We start from the raw sequence: 21,297 nt of genomic DNA on the forward strand, positions 1-21,297 counted from the left end.
GGCTGAAGCAGGAATAGCACAAGTTTGAGGCCAGCCTGTGCAACTGAACAACTTGTTGAGACTGTCTCAAAATTTAAAAATAAAAATAAAAAAGGGTCTGGGATGTAGCTCAATCAGAAGACTCTGGGTTCAATCCTCAGTACCATCAAAAAAGAAAAAAATCAGTTTTTATATGTCAGCTGAGTTCTAAATATACAATTTACAGGTGGCCTAGGAAGGATCCAAATTATTTTTTACTCCTATGATGCAAAAATATATCTACACACATAGTTCCAGGAGATTGGCTGATAACATGCTTTTTTGTCCTTCTTAAATAAACTTCACACCGGGCCAGGGATTTAGCTCAGTGATTTCGCCTCCTGCTGCGCAAGCACAAGGACCGTAGTTCGATCCCCCGTACCCCCGCCCCCCCCAAAAAAAACCCCAAAACTGCATACCAATGAGAGGACAATGTATAAAGAGGGAATATCATTAAAGCATGGATAGGAAAGAAACAATGATATCAGTAAAACACGTGTTTCAGAAAATAGCAAATGGGATTGTAGTGATTTATAAATATAGAGAACTAAAAACCATAAAAAGGAAACAACAACATAACTAACACAGGAAACATCTAGAGCTGAAGCAGAGATCTCCTAGGAAGCAGAACCTTGACTAGTTTGTGAACTTGGAGTTCTCATATGTATTATACAAATGTTAAGAAAGAGAACTGTGGTAGAAATCAATGTTATTAATCAATGCATTTTAGGCCAGTAGCAGAATCATTCAACCTCATCAATGCTTTGTCTCTAATGTCCAGCATGTAACCCAAGTATTTATCTCAAGATTAAAATTGAATTATTATAACCTAAAGAAATTAAATTATGCTTCCAGGTAAGAAAAGATAGAGTTTTTAATTGGTTTGATCACACTTCAATGAAATGGCTTTGGGGATGGAAAGGGAAGAATTTACAAGCTTTAATATCTGTTCTGTGTGATCATAAAATAAAGTATATAGTCCTCATAACTTCCAATATTTATGTAGTCCCAAATAATCCAAGTGAGAGAACTTGCAGGAAAATAACTTTCCACAGCATCAGAAAGTGATAGCATACAAGGTATCTATTGTAATCAGATCAGCTTCTTTGATAATTTGTACAACATACATTTAATCTGGTACTAACAGGTTCTGAAAGCATTAGCAAGTTTCATTAACACATGGCTCAGAGGTCCACAGTGATTCTCTCTGCTTCACTGTCTTCTCTTAATCTGTAATTTATGTCCGCACAGACTTCTCTGTGATTAGGTGTCTGAAAAAGTAGAATGAGTTTGGTTTATAGGTAGTTGGACATATAATATTGGCAATGCCTGAAGATGGATGACCACAGCATTTTACTCTCAACCTACACTGACCATGAGGGAGAATTATGAAAGGAAAATTCTCCCAGTCAGCTGAATTTCAGAAAGTATCCTGAGTGTTCATTTTGTCTGAGGAAAGATGACCAGAGGCATGTATATGGAGCAATCCACAGGCAGTGGAGGTTTTTGGCTGGATGGCCATAGACTTGGAGATCTCTGTGTTTCACAATCACACCTTTCAAAAGATTCACTGTGGAACAAGTACTGAATGATCAAAGGGGAAGGATGATTTCTTTGGTGAATGTCAGTTGTTTCCGTTTTCAACTGCACATGGACCCATGAACAGAAGAACCAAGGGATGAACTACAGATGGAATGCAGGAACCCAAAAGCATGGATCCCTCACATCATGTTTGATCTAGTATTAAATCTGCTGGATATCCAACTTGACCAGAGAAGAGACTGAAGTGACTGAAGCCGACCCATTCATTTACTACCACGCTTTCAGGACAGCTACCAGCCACAGTGTTTACAGAGTGATGAGTTTACAGAACTCATCTCCCCTAGTAGGTTCTTGTGAGAGTCATACATGTTCTGAATATAAATATACTTTCCTGCCCACAGTGTCTGGACCAGCACTATTCAAAGAAGGTTTAAAAAAAGTCCTTGATTTGTCACCATGGAATCTGTACAATATTGACAATATCAGCTTATGTGAAGAAGGTACAAGAATGGGAATGACCCACTGAGGTTCATTGGCCTTAACATGTGCAACCTCCCATGGAAGCTGATGACTTGAAGAATAATGAGAAATTTTTTTAAAAGTATAATTAAAAGATCTGATTTAAACACCTAAAGCACAAGGGGGCAGATACCCATGGAGTTTGATGATGGCCTTGAAAACGAAATATAGGTTTTGAACAGATAGCCAGCCATTTTATGTGTCCCTATGAGGTAGAACATATTGCTCTAGAAGCCAAAGCATCTAAGTAGAATTAGCCCCATTCACCATGATACCCAGAGACTACATTCCTGCATACATGCCACCACTTTCTGCTTTCTAAGGTGTGTTTGCTTCAGAGTACACAATAGTGGTGTCATTGAAAATTAAATTTATGTGTACCAACTGATCACTTCACATTTGTTGGGACAGAAAAAAAAGGTATTGTCTATAGACAAGATGATTGTCATGATAAAATATAGTTGCTCTTATATTTGGGGGGGGGCTACTGAGAAGATGTGTACAACTAAGGAGAATCATTGGAGTGTTCCATGCCTGTTGATAACTATAGGTCAGCAGTTAGAGAAAACACAACTTTTTGGATGAGGAGATTAGACTATTAGGATTATTGTCCAGTGAAGAATCAAGTTAAAAATATGTCACAGAGTAGAGGATAATGAATATTCATTTCTACATCTTGTCCTTGTAGCTTTCCCCTTTCTATAACTCTCTTCATTTTAATTTTTTTCTTCATTTTAATTTTTAAATTTTGTCCCACCACCACCTTGAAAAAAATCAATGCTTAAATGGAGGGGATCAGAGGCCTAAGTGAATCAAAGCAGTGCAGTTTACTGTACCAGAGCTGTCAGTGTTATCACCTGTGTTCTAGGAGCATCTCTCCACCAAGAACTAACAGAAGTTCATCACAAACATCCAGAACCTTTACTTGTCATATGTATTAGTTCTGAAGCTCATATGTAACACTGGCTTCCAGAGCTTCTCCTTTAAGATTAAATTCCTGTTGCCACAGTGTAGCTTCATAATACACACATTATTGGCTGCTTTTCCTTCCTTGATTTACTTTCCCCACTCTACTTTTCTTCCCTTTTCAAATGGACTGATTATACTTAAAGTACTTTCACAGCATCTACCTCTAGGGGTACCCAAATGAAGATATCTCTTAATCCTTATTTTGGTGGGTAGGTATCCTTTTCCATTTATTTCATCCTTAAATTAGATGAATCTGTCACTTGGCTATTTACAGACTGCCAAGGGAACCCACCCCAAGACTTCTCTGACTGAATGTCCTCCTCCAAACTGCAATCTCTGATGAATGTTCATTGTTATCAATGGTTTACCAGACATGCAGACTACAATTTCCACCTGCAAGATTATAGCCAGAGAATTAGTGAGAAGAAATGAGAAGCTGAGGAGTGACAGGAGTATACAACTATTTCTCATCCTGAAAAGCCCTTCACTCTCTTCTTTGATAAAATACTTCTACTCCTTTTAAGATCAGCTCAGCTTTTTCCTCCCCAATGAAATTATTCATTAAATTTATAGAATCTTCTGGTTCTGAGTCATTATATATTCCTTGTGTCACTCAATTTATCAGAACATAGAGAAAACAGAGAATTTATAAAGTAATGGCTGTTTCCTCAAATTGTATATATTATGCTCTTCTGGAGAGCAAGGGACAAGGTAAGAATTTCTCTGTATATTTCCAAATGTTCTTAGCATATTAATTGGACATTTAAAACTTCTCTTTAGTCACTGTTGAAAGGGAACACTTTGATGAAGTTTTAATCAATGACTATGTATAAGCTCTCATGCTAACAAAGTTTAGAATAGTAACCAATGGTCTTTTTTGGCTCAATTTTATTCTTGGACCTTCTGAAGCTGAAGGAAAATAATGCCAGCTCTTCACAACCTCCATTCCCCTCTGCTTTATGGCCTCTTTCTGGTTGTCCTGAACTACCCCCCTTGCAGGGTCACTCTGAGGCTAACTGCAGAAATGTGCTTTAGAATTCTATGAACACCTGGGGTGAGGGCAAGGCGATGATGGTGATTACTTAACTTCAGAGTATTACTGATATTAAAACCTATATATCTGGTGCCATGCTAGAGAATAATAACTAAAAATTCAATTGATAGCACCATCTTAGCAGCAATTAAACCTCAAAAAGCACAATGTGAAAATTTTCATTTTGAAGCCAATTGTATTTGTCATCGTCAATCTCTGTCAATTCCACACATGAATGACCTATTCTTAGTTATTACACACCATAGGGATGTTCTGGTCCCAGGGAAGAGAGTCTATTGGTGTACTGTAGTGAATAAATCAAGCGTTAATGTGTGACTATGGCTCAGCTTTGCAGGAATACTGAATGCCACAAATGGAGGAACATTTTGAAAAAGCAGTACAAGAAATTATCAATGGCTAAAAGCAACAACTGGTGCAAAAAATCAGTAGTTTTCATGTGCTTTTAAATGTATCTTATTTATTGTAAGATGTTTTAGACTGTGTGATAAGTTGTGGTTCAGTCACTTTTAATTTGGAGAGAAACACAGAAACAACTCAAAATAAAGAAATTTTTACTTCTTGTCTTTCTGAGGCCTTGTCCTGTAGCCATTTACTCAGTAGAGCAGGATTCTGATATCTCACCTGCCTGTTAACAGATATAGGCTTGCCCTTGGCACTGAGAACATTAGTTATGAATTTTGCAGAATTTCTTAATGTTTAAGACAGTCATAAATACTTAAAAATATGTATCTCCTATCATGTATTTCCATTTCAAAATCACTTCATTAATGCTCAGCAGAGTTGAAACTTGCCAGAGTTGCCTTGTTTTGGCTATCTAATATCACTTTTTTAATGTTATGTTTTTGTACTAATTAAGGAAAGCACAAAACCAGGTATTCTTAAATAAGGATTTGGGGATAAAGCTTACCTTACAGATTTTCTTTCAGATCAATTAAAAATAGGGACATAATAAGGTGGCATTACTTAAAAATGATGATGTATTTTCCTCTCTGCCAACAAAATGAAACTTTATTATTAATGTTAACCACTGTTTGGTATATTCAGTTTCTCTTTTTGACAGATTATCTCACAGAATTCTTTGGTATACCAAATATTCCTAGTGTAGAATTTTACAATGTGACTTGCTTTACAGAAAGTTATTGAGAATAAAGTCTGAATGTACACCATTACATATATATGTCTCAGGTCTAAGAATTGTTTTTCCCTAATCCTCCTAAAGTTTTTATTTTGTTCTGGCTCTGCCAGATTTTCTATTTATTTGAATAAAATCCTTATCTCCTTTCCTCTGACAGTTTTCTACAATAAGTGCATTTTCTCAGGTGGCATGCATTTATTGTTATAAGTTTTAAAACTGTAGATTTCTTGTTTTTTTTAAAAGATTACAAGCTCCTTTATGTCACAGGCTATTTTGAATACATATATTTTCAAAATTTTTATATACAGAAGTACTCAAAGCACACGGCTGTTGCTTTTTATATCTAATTATATGAAGTATATGTAGAGCAAAGAACATGTCTGTTCATTTGTAATATACTACTATAACTGAGATAGGTTTATTTTTTCAAATATAGTTTATATTTAGATGCTAAGATTAACATCATAAAACTCTGCAGAGATAAAAGTCTAGGAATAATAGTGTATATTTTGGCACCTATCTGATGGCTAGGAGCCTTTTTCTTTTTTGGAAGCTACCTGGAAAAATGATATTTTTCTTATAAGTTTTCTGTTACTTACCTACTTCTAATTTTCTTTAGTAAAAGATTTTAGCCTTTGTATCTTACTCCTTACTGTATTTGATTTAATGATTAACAATAGGGATCTTATCTTTTTGGGTTGGAGACAAAAAGAGAACAGTATTTGTTTATACATATTTTAAAATAGTTATTTTATTGATGGTATAAACCATTTTACCTCAGAAAATAGTAAAACTAATAAAGTATGATAGTTTTTGAGAAATAAAAGGGATATGATCGTTTTAAAATATATTCTGTGTTCTCATCCCTTAACTGGAAAAGAAATCTCCTCAAATATCTTGTTACACAATCAGTTTTTTCTCCAGTCTTTCCTCCTCAAATTGAGTCTCTTAAAACCATTTGTTATCATGTAAAAATCACAAAATCAACAATTTTTACTCTGTGAATTCCAGATAACCAACTTAACTCTGCAGTCTGGTTCCATTAAGAATTCCAGTCTATGTTTTCACTCTGTGGCAATTTTCCATGATAAAACTGTAGATCTTTTCCTTCCAGGAATATTGCCACACCCATACTTATATCTCAAGAGACTAATACTTTTTAATCTGTCCTATATAATTTGATGTACCTAAATTCCATAATACTATACTGGTTCCCTTTCTTTTCTTTCTTTCTTTCTTTCTTTCTTTCTTTCTTTCTTTCTTTCTTTCTTTTCTTTTCTTTTCTTTTCTTTTCTTTTTCTTTCTTTCTTTCTTTCTCTCTTTCTTTCTTTCTTTCTTTTCTTTTCTTTTTCTTTCTTTCTTTCTCTCTCTTTCTTTCTTTCATTCTTAATTTCTTTCTCTCTTTTTTCTTTCTTTCTTTCTCTCTCTCTTTTTTTCTTTCTTTCCTCATTCCCTTTCTTTTTTTGTGTACCTTTCTGAATATTGCCATATTTTCATCAAGACAGTTGACCTGGAAGACACAGAATCTCTGAAACCTTACACTGTCTTCCCATGAGATTTTCCTATGTCTTCTTTACATAAATACAGTCACGACTCTGTGCTCCTGTAAAATGGTTTGCTTACCTGTCTCACAGGAAATATATTGCTTCAAAATTATCTGCTTTGGTATCTGTCCCTAATTCCTAAATGTAAATTCTTCAGTATTAAGGACTGGATTTATTGATTGCTATACTTTTAGCAGTTAGCAAAGAGTCATTACATATAAATTTTGTGGAACTGAATTATACATGTTAACCTTGGTTTCACATAGAATAATAATAGTTAATGATATAAAGAGACACTTTAAAAGATGGGAGATACTATAAACATATATTGCTGTAGTATGACACTTTTAATTCTTTTGAGCTATCACAATCCCCAACTTGAAACTATACTACAAAGCCACTGTTATAAAAAAAAAAAGTGTGGTACTGGCAAAGAGACAGACCCAAGGATCGGTGGAATAGATTAGAAGATACAGAAACAATTACAGACATACTCAGTCACCTCACCTTTGACAAAAGAGCCAACCACCCTCATTGGAGGAAAGATAGCCTATTTAATAAACAGTGTTGGGAAAAATGGACTCCAAACTGCCAAAGATTGAAACTAGACCCATATCTATTGGAACTAAGATTGAAGTGGATTAAAGATCTGAATATTAAAACAGAAACACTAAACTTGCTAGAAGATAAGTTAGGTAGAACTCTTGAAGACATTGGCATAGGAAAAGACTTTATGAACAAAACCTCAGTAGCATGGGAACTAGCACAAAGAATCAACAACTGGGATTTCATATTATTAAAAAGCTTCTGCACTGGAAAAGAAGCCACAAACAGAGCTAAGAGATAACCTACAGTATGGGAAAAAAATTTTAGTAGACAAAGGACTAGTATCTAGAATATATAAAGAACTGAAAAAAGTCAGGCCTCCCAAATTTAAAGACACAGTTCAAAAATGGGCATCTGAAATGAACAGACATTTCTCAGACAAAGAAGTAAAAGCAGCAAATAAACCTATAAAAAATGTCCAACATCACTCGTCATTCAATAGATGCAGATGAAAACAACACTGAGATTCCACCTCACCCCAGAAAGAATGGCTGCTATCAAGAAATCAACCAATAATAAATGCTAGCAGAGATGTAGGGAGAAAGGAACCCTTCTTCATTTTTGGTGGGTGTGCAGACTGGTGCAACCACTGTGGAAATCAGTATGGAGCTGCCTCAAAGAGCTAGGACTAGAGGTCCCATTTGACCAGTTATTCCCCTCTTGAGAATCTCCCCAGAAGAATTAAAAGTATCATACCACAGCAATATATGTACACCAATGTTTATCGTGGCACAGTTTGTAATAGCTAAAGCTTGGAAACAGCCCAAGTGCCCATCAACTGGAAACTGGATAAGGAAGATGTGGGTTTTTTTTTTATAAAATGGAGCGCTACTCAGCCATAAAGAACAAGAAACTAGAGACATTTATAGCTAAATGGATGCATATTGAGGCCATCCTTTTAAGTGAAATAAATAGGACACACATGTGTAAATACCAAATAGTTCCTCCAGTGTGAGAAATTGAAAGTGTAAACAAGGATTAAAATGATTAAAATTAATAATTGATAATTTGAAATAGGAAGAAAACTTCCAAAGGGGTAGGGGAATTGGGAGGGTAAGGGGAAAGGAAAGAAGGGAAAGGAAAAGGAAAAAATGGAAACAAAGTCTTTCTAATTAGGGAAGGGTGGAGGTGGTGAAGGAAGCATGGGGAATGGGGAAAAATAAATACCAAGATACATCATGTACAGGTACAAGCACCCATTGATAAATGTAAATGTATTGTGTACCTAAAATGTACCAATAAAAGAATTTAAGCCAAAAAATAAAAATAGGGAAGGGTGGAGGGATTGAAAGGAGGGCAGAGGAGTGGGTAAAAAATAAGAACCAAGTTATTTTACGTAAAGGGGCAAATTCCCAATAATGAATGTCACCATATTGTATACCTAAAATGTACCAATAAAATTAATGAATTAAAATAAAAGATAGGAGATGCTACAAAATTGCAGCCATTTGAAGTGCTATTACAACTCAAGTGTTGTCATGAATATTTAAAGAGAAGTATAACTGAAATCTATACTGTTTTGTAAGGAATACTGTAACTATGTTTGCCTTTCAATTCACTGTTAATTATGGTCCACATTGTTTAAATGAACCAATGAGGACATCATTTATCTTCAAAAATATACACATATGGATTTGGGGTTAAAATTATTTAAACATACCAAAATATATTTAGCTTTTATGCCTGGAGCATAGATCAGCAAAATTTTTGGTTGTCTAAATATATTCATTATTACAACAGTCCAGGCTTAATGCTTGGAGGTATGCAGTAGACATCCATTTTTCTTTTCAGCTTTCCTTATGCTCTTTTGAAATCCTGATAGATATTATGGCATTGATTATAGTGCAGCAAGGATTATCTGACCAAGCTGCCAAAGGTACTGCACATTAAATTAAAATATCAAATGAACTCACCTTTGTAGAAAGATAGAAATAATGCTATGGAAATCTTCAAAATTAAAGAAAATCCTAAGTCTGTAGAATTACTGTGTAATATTTAATTGTGTTATGCAATTATTTCTATAATAAGGGAGATGAATACAGTGAGTTTTATATATTAATTTTTCATTCTCAAATCTGCACAAATTTGAAATATTTGATAGTTATGACAATATAAAGTCTAAAATGTATTGAATCAATATTTTTAATGTACTTCATTTTCTGAATACATTCACATGTATTCTTCATTTTAGAAATTTGATTTTGATTTGATAACTTTTAATTTAGATACCACTTTTCAGGATCAAATGATCATGGAAGAAAACCGAAAGTATTTGAGCTGTCAGAATTAAACCTTTTTGCAACTTAGAAACAACAGTAAAAATATTTTCCACTGTAGGCCAAATTGAGAGAAGAGGGGCTAGATTTACCCTCTGATATGAAACAGGTTAGTACTGGATAGAACACAGGAGAAAAAAAAATATATATATATATATAAGACTTTGGGTATAAGGTCTTAAGTAAAATTAGAGAGGAGAACAGTTTGAAATATAGTGATAAAACTATAATGAATATAAAAAACATAAAAATGAAAACTTAAAGTCCAAGATAGGTTTGTACAGTAAGAAAATGTCTATAATTCTGACTCTTTCATTTGAAATGCATCCTAATGTTTTGAAGAAGTCCTCAGAAAAGCAGTGAGGCAGAACAAAATGATTTACTCTTCCCTGCACATAACTTGTGTGGGATGGTCTGGCTTTCTGTTGTCTGGTATTAATATTATTTATTCTTTCTTTTTGCAATGTCCTTTTCCTTTAATATTATACAGCTAGGCATGACTTGCTGACACTCTTTAAAATGATAACATCATGAAGGACTGAATCAATGAATGGCAGTGGTAGAATTTCCCATCATGGTTCTGGATGCTCTTCAATCTAAGACAGAGTTTTAAGTGAATTAATGATGCTGTCAAGACATACAGTGCTCTGTGAGTCTAAAGCAAACTCAAAACATTTGTTGACATCATTTACTTTCCTTAATGGCATTGGCATATCTCCTGCTGGTAAGGCATGCAACCATAGAAAACTACTAGCTTAGAAACTATCAAAGTCCCTGTAACTGTAGTCATTTTTTTACTCACAAGTGACACAGATAATGTGAATCTTGCTCTTGAAGAGTCATGGAAAGTCTTTCAGGGTTTGTTTAGATCTAAAAGGCAAAGAAAAAAATCCAAATATTTCATCCTTTCTTTTATCATCTTTCTAATATACTTTTATTGGCTAATAATTATTATAATCTAAGCTATAATGCTTATAGTAGTTTAATTGCCTATATCTTTGTAAATAATTCATAGAAATTTCATCTTCATTATATAAATTCTTCACAAATGTAATAGGCTTCATTTCCTACTTATATTCTAAAAGTAGTGATGCTTTGGGGGATTATTTTAAAACTACAGGCTCACAGAAACTATACTATAGTAAGAAATGCCATGCAAACACACACATGTACACACACATACCCACACAGATCTACAAACGCATTGTCACATTGGGTGGTTTCAGAAACCACACGCCCAATTTTACTTAAATCACTTCTTCCTTTTTATTAGAAAGTTCAAAGTTTCAGATGGTCTTTTCTATTTCTTTCACCAACAATACATCATTTTAAACACTAGAGCAACTGATTTACAAACCCCACGAGATATTTACATTTAATAGGTAGATAAAATAACCTGTCTGCCTTTCTGTTTTGATCACATTAGGTGTGATAGGTTCTATGTAAAGGCAAGAAAGCATGACACAAAGACTCTTTATTACTTGCTTTTCCATATAATATCATAGGGACCCAGTGTAAACGCTTCATGGAAATATCAGCAACGAAAACTGACAGACACCACAGTGACTTATATAAAAAAGCAACTTGAGCACAGATGAACTGTTCTTGAATGTAGAAGACTGATTTCAGTTCAGGGCAGTCAGGATGGGAATTGTATCTGTGATAATAATGGCACAAGGCAGACAGAGCTATTTTTAAAAGAACTGCCTGGAGGCCAGGGGGTTATTCCCCAGGGAAGAAAGAATTTATCGCATTTCTCTCTTCCCTTCTGTGTGGGGAGCTCTGACTTTCCCAGCCCTGGAAACAGAAATGTAAAACCTAGGCTGATTAGTAAAATATACCACAGAGAATTTCAAGAAAAATACTGCATAGAGCACCATTTGTAAATCTATGGTTAACATCTGAGCAGCTGTGTGTGGCAAAAAGAAAACAGAATACATAGAGAGGGAAGTATCACTAATTATCCTCCATCTATTGCTGTGTTACCAGTTATTGTCTCTGAACAATGCTTGTCCCTAACAACTATCCAAGTCATAGATAATTCTTAACAGAGTGGAAAACACATTCACAAAAGAGTGCATGAACACATGTGTGTTCACAACACCGAAATTCAAAATATAAATTCTTGCTCATTCACATCTCTATACTCTTGACATTTGGATTATAATCCGATTCATTCATTTGCAAGCATGTGTTTGTCCCTTGGTTAATATTCCTCAAAAGTAAAATGCATATCACCAAAACAAAGCAAAACAAAACAAAAGTACTTTAGACCCAGTGAGACTACTCTTCTCCCCAAAATATCTTGTAGTCTAGTTAGATTGTAAATAATCTCTTTCTCTTCTCAAAGCTCACATCAGATAGCAAGAAACACGTGTGAACAGAGAAGAGCATGGTTAGGGATCTGGGGGAACTTCAAAAACAATACATTTTCTGACTATCTCAAAGGACTCAAGAAACCTCTCATTCAATAGAGTGGTGTCCTTTGCTTGGTGTTATTTTTCCACTTGTTTATAAATAAGTCACTGCTGTTAAAATGCTTAATCTCAGAGAAAAGGAGGTTGAAATAGAGTTACTAAAACTAGTATAAGAGTTAAAAGCAAAAGTTAACAATGTCTTACAGAAAAAAATGAGGCATTTTAAAGTCAGGCGTTAAACAGAGTTGCTAGACTTAGAATGAGAGGTCATCACAACCTCATTCTACATCTTTTGCAGTTCAACTTACTATACTGCATTTTACTACATTTAATAAACAAAGAGATTTGTTACATTCAAATGGAATATTTAATAATATAAAATTTTCCTTGTTTTAAGTTTCAATGTTAAAATACAATGTTAACACATATCAAACAAATAGTGTTTTGCTTTACAAGTCAATATTATCTACTCGCTAGTGTTCTTGTAGGTCATTTAGGTCATTATTTCCTTTCCAAATAAACTTCTTGAAAGAATGACTCCAATTCCACCAGCTAATTGCTCCTTCTGCATTCTTTAATCTACTACAATTGAGCTTCTGTGTCCCAAACTACAATCCAATGATTACTTTCTGACATAAAATTGATATTTTTACATCCTTATGTATAAACCCACAACTGCCACTTTATCCAGGAATGTTCTCATTCAACTCCACCTGCCATCTCATGGGAAAACACTATCAATCACTTGAGTGTCTATCTTCTATTCCTTTTAGTGTCCATTCATCTGTATCTATACATGATGCAAGTAGGTTAAACCACGTTCCACACCTGGCCTATTAATTACTTAATTTATTCAGAGTTCCTTTCCATGTTGGAATATCACTGTAAGGAGAGATAGTACACTTTCAAAAAGTTACAGATCACACCAAGTCACTACCGAAATCATTTGACAAGCTTTCTTACCAACAACAAAAGGGAATTCACACCCATAGTCTTTCATCTTAACTGTACTTCTTTGTTATTGACTGTCACCTGTTAAAAAATATCTATTTCAAACATTATTAGTAAAGTTAATCATGTTTTCATATATTTACTGGCTATGTATACATTGCTTTTTACTATTTAATCTTTGTTCTTTTTTCTCATATCATGGTTTGCCAATCATATTAGGTTATAGGAGATGTTAACTTAAAATTTTATGTTTTTCAAATTTTCCATTATGTTGTTGATTTTTAAATTTTTCAATGGTAAATTGTATTATACATGAATATTTAAAAAATAACCATACCAAAAATCTTTCCTTTTATGGTATTTGGATTATATGATCTGTTTCTGAAAATCATGAGATATTATTTTACATTTTATTCTGCTATACTCTTAGAATTTTAATCTATCAGGACATTATTTTATTCATATGTATGTATGTATGTATGGCATCATAATATTTTTCTAATGGAGAGGTAATATCCTAAGCTATTTTTAGGCTGTTTATAATCATTTAATAATTTTTATTTTTAATTATAAAAATTAGAGTTTTTCATAACTCTACTCATGGATGGTCTCTTCTTTTGCACTGACCTCTTGCCTATGTCTTATCAATACTTCATTATTTTAATTTTTAAATAATTCATTCACACTAATAATATATTTTAATGATTTATTTTTATAATAAATTCAGTTTAATAACTGGCATAGGTTATATTCATCTACAATATTATTTATTTTCCAATATGTCTTGGTTATTTTAATGCTTTTGTCTTCAACTTAATCATTTAGTGATCATAACAATGTGGCATGAAAATCACCATTTATACATTAAGGCACAGTTTGGAAAAAGATTAGTTTAAATCTATTGCTATGATTTCATCTTATTTAAATTAACAAGAATTTCTCAAAAGTTTACATGCACTAAACACACTTTCCCTTGTGTTGTATAATTTTTACACTTGTTTTGTCAATGTTTTGATCAGTTAGTAGGTAGAAAATGGACCACACACCGGGCTTTTATCTAACTCACTCTGTTGATTCCCTCCGTGCATTAGGTATTACTGACCACGTCTTGCAGGACCCTAAAGCCTCCTTGATTTTCTCTTAAGTCTCTGACTTTGTTCTTCATTTTCTTTTCAAGTACTTACTCAATTTACTCAGAATCCTACTCTGATATCTCTGCCAAGAACAGGATCCTATTCATCTATTGAACATCTTTACTAAAGTAACATCTCAAGTTTAACATGTCAATGCAGTAATTATAGTCTTCTCAAGAGATACACCACTTTAAGCCTGTTCCAGCTCTTCTGTTCCTTCAGTGTTTCAGTGAACCATATCAGAAAACTTCCGCTCAATCCTCTCTGAAATACATTGTCTCTCTGCACAGTTTACACTGAGCAACTTCTTTAATTTAACTCATTTAAATTAACTCATCACTGTCCTAAATATTGTTTGGCTGAACAAAATACTTTCCCCTAATGACAAAGTATGAGTCTTTTAAAATACATATCTGTTCATGGAATTTCTCTTTCTTTATATATTTAAAAATCCTTAGCTTCCACCCACATATACTGAAGTATAAATTTCTTGATTTTGAATTCAAAAATCTCCAACATTTTTGATCTTTGGTTGTGTATGCAGGTTTATTTGGTGCTCTGTCCATTTTCTGCCCCAATATTCTAGATACAGAAATAAGTTGTAGATTCTCAAATATGCATAACTGTATGTATATCTGCACCATTTGCTTATGAAGTCCTCCTGTTGAAATATGCTTTCTCTCGCAAGATTACTTCCTATGCGCATTCCAAGGTTTAATAGCCGGCCAGTCTTCCATCACCCAATCCTCTGTCTGAGCTAGGTGCACCTCTGTTAAAAACCCCTCTTTGGTGGATCAGTAAATTCTTTCTCATAGTATAACTGTCAGGTTATTTTACTTTCTCCTCTTAAGTTCTGTGCTCTTTGAAACTAGAACTGAAGCTTTTATCTCAGTTCTAAAGCACCTGTCACAGTTTCTATCACAGGAATGATATTTAGTAAGTAACTAAGGAATAAATAAGTGGATAATATAGAGTGGAAGTGGCCAATATAGTTGGATGTAAGTCTACCCAATAAGAAAACCACAATAAGACATGGAAGTATGTCTGGAATATATAATCTGCTATCAACATCAATGTGGGGTGCTTACACTCTGCTTATACCCCTGGAATGTTGTCTCAGATCATCAAAAAAAACCTGTTGCAAATCTTTAAGACTACAAAAAATCAAGAGGAAATGTTACTTGCCTTCAGACATAGGGGAATTCACACTCCAGGTGTGTAAGGGTAGAAAGCCAGGCTGTTTTTCCAAGGTTAATGTCTGAGTGTTTTTAGAAGCTATTGTGACCAATGTGGACCTAAAAGAGAATATGCTTTCTCATTGAATAACTGAACAAAAATATTCCTTAAGATATAAGCTGAGCTTCTATTTTCAAATTATCTCTCTCAGCTCAATGTGTCAACAAGGAATGTCAATTAAATACTCAAGAGGTATTGGGCATGAAAAATGCATAAGATCTATGGAATAAACTGAAGAAAAATGCAAACAATAAATTCATGTCTATAACGTCTACAAAAAATTTTTGTTAGTTGTAGTATGTGGAATGTTCTTTTGTATTAATTTTTGTTGTTACTTTTTTTTGTACCTGAGCTTGAACCCAGGGCCTTTGCACAAAGATACATCCCCAGCCTTGTTTTTAATATTTTATTTGAGACATTTGAGACAGGGTCTTGCTAAATTGCCTGAGCTGGGGTCTAACTTACAGTCCTCTTGCTTAAGCTTCCCAAGTTGCTAGGATTACAAATGTGTGTCTTCTCCATACTATTTTTAAAGTATAACACTAATTTTTTCATTGTATCACTTACTTGAACTTTGTATTCATTGTCAATTATTTTATCTGCCTATTTGCTGAAAGAAGAAAGAAAGAATATGTTTGCTTATTTATTCTGAGAAAGTTCTGGAAAAATTTGTTTCTATTTTCTTTTTGCTTAAATGATTTCCCAACCTGCTTCTTCTCTAATATGGTTTCTGCACTTGATGTCTTTTACTTTCAGCAATGTTTAAGAGAGTTTCACTCAAAGATACTAATTTTTCATTCTCCTCTTTCTCCCCCTCTTTTTTTTTTTCAGTTTCTGTCTTTTTATTTGGTGGAAATATTCACTTGTCTAGGTCATATGGGGTCCTCAAACAAGATCTACAGACTTTTCCGGAAGTCAATAAGATTCCAAATCTGATGCTCCAGCCAGGAGACTCACAGTCTTATAAATGGGGCCTTTGGAATTCTATGCTCTAGGTCTGCTGCCCCAGTAAGCGGGATGAAGGAGTAAGTTTTCTGTGGGTCTGCAGCTTCATCTTAGCTTTGGGAGTTAAGTCAAATAACTGAAATAAATTGAAATGAAGCTGTGACATTTCCTGCCAGAATAGTTGTTCTGTCAGCTTCCAATCTCAAAATCGTATTGGCTACCTGTTTAGGGCTTAAAAGCTCATGTAGTTCTTCTATTTGAGTTTTCCCTAAATACTGCTTAGCTTATCTCACCTATCTGCATTTGATAGCAATAAACAGCTCATCATCTTCCACTTTGGTTTTTGCATAAATGAATAAACACTCAATAATCATGACCAGATTTTATAAATGGATAAAGGAGGCTTCTGGGAGGATTTTTCAAGCCATCAGTTTAAACTATTTAAAAGCCAACAGATTTGGCAGACTAGAATGTCAGTCTGCCATCCCAAGGGATTCACACACCTGAAGAAATTCATAAATGTGAAACAGAAGCCCAGAAAAGCATGCAGTTCAACAACAAAGACTGTCACTATCTCCCCAAACCCAAATAAGTGAAGGAAGTTGACTTTCTATACTCTGATACAACATAAAGCAAATGGCACTGCAGAATGGAGAATGATAGGGAAAAGCATTCTTTAGTATCATTATTATTTTGTTTGTTTGAGCTCATGATCTCATACATTGAGTTTTTATGGAAGAAAAGTAAAATGTGTTAAGAAATGATGGGGATGGTGATAAAAATCAGAAAATTCAATGGTTATAGAATTGGTTTTTGAATGAGGTTGTTCCCCTATCTCCCAATTCTATTTAAAATGAGATTCCAAGGGATAAGTGACTCTGGCAGTCAGAAAACTTAATCATGTTTGGCTTCTTATTTCTCAGTATTGTCCCCCAATTTTGCAGAATTAGCTAACTGAACAAGCTCTGCACTGGTAGTTTATAGGTGATCTGAACTATTTGTGTTGAAAATGAAACCAACAAATCCCGAAAGATTTTACATTTTGTTTCAGGGACAGGATAGGAAAGACTAATTGCAGTGTTGATATAAAATGTTGAAAGTGTATTTCTTAGAAGTTCATAGTGATCTCTGTCAGACTTCTATGTGAACAAAGGATGCAAAATTTCCATACAGATTTTACTATTAATAGAACAAATGAAACTTGTATTTTAAATTCTCCTTTAGTTTAACTTTTTTTTTTCTTCACTTGATCTTAGCCAAAAGGCTGAGAAGCAATGTTTTTTTTTTCTTAAACAGAGTTGGTTGTTTGTCTCCAAGGATTGAAAAAACAAGCCAATGATCTTTTTCCACTGTATCCTTGAAAAGGTGTTCAATAGTGTTTAACTTGCTAGCATGCTACTAATTAAAATTAACTCTTTAGGGAGTGTAGAAAATTATTCTTAAATCATAGAGGTGCTACCACATATTAGGATTTGCTTATTTATTTAGGTCTTAAATTTCTATGAGACACCACTCTTGCAAAATGTCAGTGTATTGATTGTCTTCCAAAAATGATACCATCCCCTTTTATTAGACCATGTCTAGGAGGCAATGAAAATTTATCTTATCTGATGTGACATTCAGACAACAGTCTAGAAACCTAGGAGGTAAAAAATCCAAGCTCTATTTAAAGTAATGTTTTGTGACCTTAATCATCACTTACATCAGTTCTGTGGCTGCAGAAGTATTTACTGGCCTAAACTTTTGCTGTAGTTAGTAAAATCATTGAGATTCAATTAAGATTACATATCATATCATATTCCTATACTATTTGGTGTAGGGTCTTTTAACCACTGGACAATAAATAAATGTTAGTTTATATTAGTTGTGGAAAGCTCAAGTAGAAAGAACAATGCTAATAGCCATTATTAAAAAATAATGAATGGTTAATTAGTGAGCATGATTTAAGTGATCAGAGTGATAGTCATTGGTTTTAGAAGGCTAATTTAACATTCAGGGCCTCTTTGAAAATGCTGACTGTGGCAATGCAGAGGGATGCCATAAAGAGAGATTGAAGTGTACCCACTAAATTTGAGAGGGTAGAATTAAACCCACTAAATCTATGACAGAGCTTTGACTTCTGTTAATGTTTATATCTAGATGTCCTCTCAAGGCCTCATGCACTCATGGGTGGGCTCTTTGATGCTGGTGAGTTTATAGCTAAATCTGATGTTGGGAAATGAAGGTTGATGGGAAGAGAAAGGTCACTGAGAAGTGGTCTTTAATGGTCTATTTCCCTCCAACTCCTTTGATCTCTCACTCTGCCTCCAGCTGGTTACCATGAAGTCTTTTTCCTCTGGCATGTCTCTCTGTCATGCCACCCTGCTTGGAATCAGTCAACTATGACTGAAACCTGAGCCAACTCTCCTTAGAGTTGCAGGTGTTGATTATTGGAACTCAGTGATGAGGAAAGTGAACGAGAGCCTTCCACCCATATCCTCAATCCGATACACCTAAACTTTAAAACCAGATGCCAAATCAATAGAGGAAATAATTTTTTTCTACCAATTACTCCTTCTTTGTTTACTTATTTTACTCTTTCCTTCCTTCTGGATAATATAAGAGTATGAACAATATAGATTATAGACTCCCATAATGGGTTGCATTGTGTCTCCTCAAAATTCATATGCTAAAATTTTAACCTATAGTATTTCAGAATACTGCTTTATTTGGAAATATCATGAGTGCAGATGTAATTGACTGAGATTATGCTTCTTAAAGTAGTCCAGTATGAAGGGCGTCTCTATAGAAAAAGGAAATCTGGACACAGACATACATGTAGGAAGAATGTTTCTAATCCAGCAGAGGTTAAGGGAAAAACATGAAATACATTTCTTTCACATAACTCTAAGAAGAATGCAACCATGCCAACATCTAGACCTTAGATTTCTAGTATATGGAAATTTGAGAAATAACTTTCTCTTGTTTAAGTCAGTCAGTTTATGGTATTATTATGACAGCTTTACAAAACCAGTAAAACTCCTTATCTGTAGACTTTTCAGGACACGTTTCCCAAACTGACCCAATCATTAGAATAATCTGTGTAGCATTAAAAAATATTGATTCTGATACAGTTAAGACTGGGGATGGGTTTGGCAATCTTTCTAAAGCAAATTAACAAAGAAAACTAAACAAAATCACTGGCCTGTATTTCAGTTGCAGATTTGGATTTGAGAAATATCACTAGAAATTAGAAGTGTACAAATAATTTTTCTAATATTAAAACAGAAAAAAAGAGAAAGATGGGAGCTTTTTTTATTCTAGTGTTTATTTAGTGAACATAAAATTATTTTTTACTACCTCCATGACTCAGTGCTTTCTTCTGCAAAATGAGGAGTTTGCCCACATTGTAAGAGGCAGAAATTTGTAGTCAAATTTGTTCTTGCTAATATTTGGCCCCCACTAGGATCAATAATAAGATCATTGCAACATTTTATCCATCACCATTTGTCCTGTTATTGGTAACATCTTCCATTTCCATGTGGAAGTGAAGTGCCCCCAAAACAGAGTCTAAATTGAAGACTTGTATGTAGGTAGCTTATTGGAGACCAAGAAAAAGAATGTCTAAAGGAAGTTGAGGCATCATGGAACTATAAAAGACTCATGTATTACTCAGCCATAAAGAATGAGAAATGAGACATTTACAGCTAAATGGATGCACGTTGAGGTGGTACTCTTAAGTGAAATAAATAGGACACACGTGAGTAAATACTGAATAGTTTCTCTAGTGTGAGAAACTGAAAGTGTAAATAAAGACTAAAAGGTATAAAAGATAATGTGAAATAGGAAGTAAAGGTGCAAAGGGGAAGGGGCAGTGGGAGGGGTAGGGGAAAAGAAAGAAGGGAATGGAATTAATATGAGAAAAAGAAAAAGTGAAAATAAAGTCATTGTAGATAGGGAGGGGTGGAGGGTTTGCAGGGAGGGCAGGGGAAGGGGGAAAAAATAAGAACCAAGATGGATTATGTAAAGGTGCGAATTTCCAATGATGAATGTCATTATATTGTATACCTTAAATGTACCAATATAATTTTTTAAAAAGACTCATTTAATCCCACCTTTGACACTGGAGCAAGATTATGCCTTCAGTTATATCCTAAATGGATTATTAATTCAGTGATATCCTAAAGGGTGGTGAAGGATTTGGACTTTGGATCTTCACAAGACCAGTTGGTGAAAGTTGGTCATTTGCAGAAACTTTGTGGAATCCATCTGAAGGAGTGTTCTTCAGTAAAGAGCAATTTATAAAATGAAAATAGGCGGAGGGAGTCAGTGAGCAACAGTTTTGGCAGCTCATGAAAGAGGGCCTCAGTCCTAAACATGAGTGGTCCCTCGGAAGCTCACCACAGTGTCTAATACAGTTCACCTCTAATAGCTTTTGATTCTATATTTTTAATTCTTTTATTGGTACATTTTAGGTATACAACACAATTACATTTCTCATTGGGAACTTGTACCTTTACATGATGCATCTTGGTTCTTATTTTTTTCCCATTCCTAGCCCTCCCTTCACGCCCTCCACAGTTCCCTATTTACAAAGACTTTATTTCCATTTTTTCCATTTCACAGCATTTTTCCTTTCCCTTCTTTCCTTTCCCCTGCCCCTCCCACTACTCCTACCCCTTTGGACCTTTTCTTCCTATTTTGCATTATCGATTATTCATTCTAATCATTGGTACATTTTAGGTATACAATATAATGACATTCATCGTTGGAAATTTGCACCTTTACATAATCTCTCTTGGTTCTTATTTTTCACCCTTGCCCAGCCCTCCCTTCAACCCCACCATTTCTCTCTATTTACAAGAATTTTGTTCCTATTTTTCAATTTTCTCATATTAATTCCATACCTTTCTTTCCTTCCCCCTACCCATCCCATTTCCTTCCCCATTGCCCCTTTTCTTCCTATTTCACAT

Source organism: Heterocephalus glaber, unplaced genomic scaffold (assembly GCF_053883595.1).
Source record: "Heterocephalus glaber isolate CG9 unplaced genomic scaffold, H.glaber_assembly_v1.0 deba00001472, whole genome shotgun sequence".
NCBI lineage: Eukaryota > Metazoa > Chordata > Mammalia > Rodentia > Bathyergidae > Heterocephalus > Heterocephalus glaber.